Genomic DNA, 3755 nt, shown 5'->3' on the forward strand with positions numbered 1-3755 from the left:
GAGAGAGAGAGAGAGAGAGAGAGAGAGAGAGAGAGAGGAAGGAAGGAAGGAAGGAAAGAAGGAAGGGAGGAAAGTCAGTCTGCAGAGCGGTAAGATCCTTTGTGGTTTGAATGCGGATTAGGTCAGCTTTGATCTCTTTAAATTCATCTTTCTGTACTTCAAAAATAAGGCCTCCACTCTAAGATTGTCTGATGGAATTATTTAACTTGATCTTTACCTAAATATAGCATCATATTCCCAAGCCTTTGTGTAGGATCATGATACTATAATTTCAGAGTGGGTAGATGGAGCTGATGTCTGGGACCTGTCAGGTTTAAAGGGAAAATGATTCCCTTTTCTCAGTCAGTGAGTTTCCAGCTATGAAGTCTCAAATTCACTCAAACCATGAGGCAGGGGCTCCTCACCAAGCAGCTGGGTTCTGAAGTTTGGGGGCTTTGGGGTTATGCCAAGTTTACTGGGCAATTTACACGCTACATGTCATGAAATCCTTCCAGCCTCTGGGCTAGTCTCTAGCAATAGACATATTTGATAAGGAGGCTGGAGTTCTTGTGCTCCTGATAGACATAATGAGTGTTACATAGCTATTGGGTGAGACTCGGGGTTCAGGCTACTAGAGTCAAATGTCCCAAGTGACTGAGGGTACATCCATCTCCTGTCTCCCCAGCCGCTAGAACTCAACCTGTCAGGCTTTGTATGGGAAGGGTTTTACCGACTGAACCATCTTACTGGCCCCACAAAATGTTTCTGTGTATAACTGATCTTCCTATTCTGCAGCAAACATACTGGAAATAGTCATATGCTAGATGACTTCAAGATGGCAGATGAATGCAAAGAACCCCAGATGGGATTTGGCGGGTGGGATGTTAGTGACCAACTCTAACTGGTTAAATGCATAGGACTTGCAGAAGATGTTACAAGCGTTAACAGCCTTTCTATAGAAAGGGAGTATTCACTGCTGAATGCAGCGGGAGGCCTAGCACCGATGATGCAGAGTTACCTGCTGCAGGAGGAGGACTGAGTGCAACAAGCAGTCGGCATTGCTTGCCTCTGTGCGCACTGCAAGCAAGCTCAGGGTGCAGACAAACTCCCTCTGACTCCATGCTACTTCTTTCTATAGTCGTTACAGGAAGCACAGCCTTTGTTATGAACAAGAGTGATACAGAGTTGCCTTCGGGGGCAACTATGTGGCCTCAGGATTCGCATCTCTCATTCCAAGTGGGGTTGTCAGGGAACAGCCGCTCCGTTTGGGAACAGTTTGTGAAATCAGTACTAGCCAGACTATGTTCTCAAGAACTCGATTCTGCTGCTGATAAAACTCACAGATCATCCACTGATGTCGGCGGCGCTGCCCACGGGATTGAGAAACGGAAAATGGCTCTGGGAATTTTGCCGAATAAGGATCGTAGGTGCAGATCCTGGCAAAAGGAGAGAGAAAGAGACCTGGGGTGAAGGGTGGGACAAGGGGGTGGGCCTTTGAATAATTGCCGAGGCTTTCAAGAAAATGTTAGCATTTATCTTCCCGCAAGGTTTGCCTCACTGAAGCTGAGCTGTTTTGCTCTGTTCAATGAGATATTGATGGAGCGCTGAACTCTGTGATAAATGTTAACTTTTTAATGCACACTGTGTCCCAGAGGCAAGGCCTATGTGGGCTATTGAGAGAAGCAGGCTCAACGAGCCGCTGCTCAAAATTCCAGGAGGTTAATCGACAAATCAGCCTGGAAATGGGGGAACCAGCTGCACGCCTGCTCTACTCTGGCTTTTCTCACAATCCAAGGCATCTGGGCACCATCTTCATGCACAAATAGCCCGTTTCTCAACTTCTCTGGGGTTTTGGCTGACGGGACCATTTGTTTTTTATTATTATTAATGGCATCCTCTTTTCTGACAGGCTCCAGACAGCCTCGCTGGTTCAGGTCACCAAGGTAGACTGGGAAGTAGGGCTCCTCAGCAGGCCCTTTGCCTGGCACTGTAGTGTGGCTGGGCTAGCAGGTCATGGAACTTTTTGTCTTCCTGCCCCCCAGTTGTTCTTAGGAGTGAGTTGTGGTGGAGACACAGAGTTCTGGAGATCCATGCTGATGTCTGCGAAGGACCCAAAGATACAGAAAACTCAGGCCTGCTCCAACTGAGCTGCATGTTAGACTCAATGATGCAGAGGTCACACCCAGGGACATGGATGTCATCGCTTTAGACTGCAGCCAGGATGTGGGACTTTCAACACAGCTGCCCAGAGGATTCAACAGGCAACAGATTTGAGAACCACAGGCTCAACCCAAAGTTCATCCTAAAGGCTCCAGGATGACAAAAGACGTTTCCTTTCTAAACACCACTCACCAACGCTCCTCTCCCAACTCCAAAATTAAAACTCTCCTCTTACTCTAAGAATAGAAAGTAGGGATCTGGTGGTTCTTGGGTATAATTGAGTTTAATGTATATTTTTTTCTCTAAAATCTAAGGTGAGAGTCCTTAAAGCCATGAATCCAAGCACACAAGGTCCAAGAAGACACAGGAAGTTCAGTATTTCCTACTTAAAACTAGAACTGTTGGTGGAGAAGCTTGGCAGAACCAGTGCTGCAGAGGACCTTCCCTGAAAAGTGATATTCTGCTCTGAGACAAGCTGTACACAGGCAGAAACACAAGCCCGGTGTCACCTAGCCTCTGTGACAGTCCCGGCAGATCACTTTAGTGCCACCCTCCTCTAGAGAGCACACTAAGTTGTCAGTGATGGGATGGATCTTGACCTATTGTCATTCTTTGTTTATTGATTTTTTTCCCCTTTAGTTTGAAAGCAAAGTTTTTTTCTTCAAAAGGGTGGATCTCCATCTAAAACTATCATTCAAAAATTCATTCAGTATTTCATGAAGGAGCCGAAATGTCTAACTCACCAAACAAAGACCGTCTACCTCACAAGTCACGCTGTTTGGGCTTGGACGCTGTAGGTTAAAACTTCCAGGTTGTCGAAGAGAATAACAGATTTGAATCAACTCAAGTTCTGTGTCTTGTCTTTGTAATCCCGGCAATCACTGTTTATCCCACATCTATTATTTAAGAGTGTGTCAGGACATGAGGCCAAAGACAGAACTCCAAGGACCTTTCATGGCTCCAAACCTCCATAAGCATCCTGTGCACATTGTCTGTCGTTGCCTTTGTGTGCATGACCGTGCGATTTGTAAATTTATCTCCGTGTGAAATATGTTTGTTTTGAATAATATAAATGTGCTAATTTGAAGCAAATGTACTTACTAATTTATTTATTTGTTAAAATGCATTCCTTCAAACACAGACCAAGTGATTTGAGGGGTAGGAACATCTTTTCATTGTATGGCTGGCGAGTGGTGATAATAAAAAGCAGACTGACTTCAGTCAATTTTATTGTTGTTTGACGTTCTCTGTAGATAACATGCCCCCTCACTCCTTACCCCTGGAGCAGACCACTTAATATTCCCACGACACTCTTCTATAGTCAAGGCCCCAACATCTAACAACGGAAGTTGGAACTAACACCCAGGTTTCCTGACTCCCAAATCAGTACCATTCTGTGTATAACATACCATGAATAATGCATTTTTCACAAAAGAGCCCAGGGACGTGAGGACAAACTTCTAAACCAGCCTGTAATGAATAATTGCAGAGCTGTGCAGTGCAGTCAGAAACTGAGGACTCAGGCCAGGCCCATTCGGTCCTCTGTGTACTGAGTTTCAGTTCATTTCGGTCCAGAGGTCTGGGTGACATGTGTCCCCTCAGAAAACAGAGGCGAC

At 45.5% G+C, this 3755-nt stretch overlaps 1 long non-coding RNA gene across 1 annotated transcript in view; it reads left to right on the forward strand.

Annotated features, from left to right (window-relative positions):
• Positions 1–3224, forward strand: part of LOC110295539 — a 39498-nt gene extending 36274 nt beyond the window's left edge. The window contains exon 5 of the long non-coding RNA XR_002378092.1: positions 2454–3224. This is a non-coding gene — a long non-coding RNA (uncharacterized LOC110295539). The remainder of the gene's footprint in view (positions 1–2453) is intronic.
• The last annotated feature ends 531 nt before the right edge of the window (positions 3225–3755 follow it).

This window comes from Mus caroli, chromosome 6 (genome assembly GCF_900094665.2).
Source record: "Mus caroli chromosome 6, CAROLI_EIJ_v1.1, whole genome shotgun sequence".
In the NCBI taxonomy this organism is placed as follows: Eukaryota; Metazoa; Chordata; class Mammalia; order Rodentia; family Muridae; genus Mus; species Mus caroli.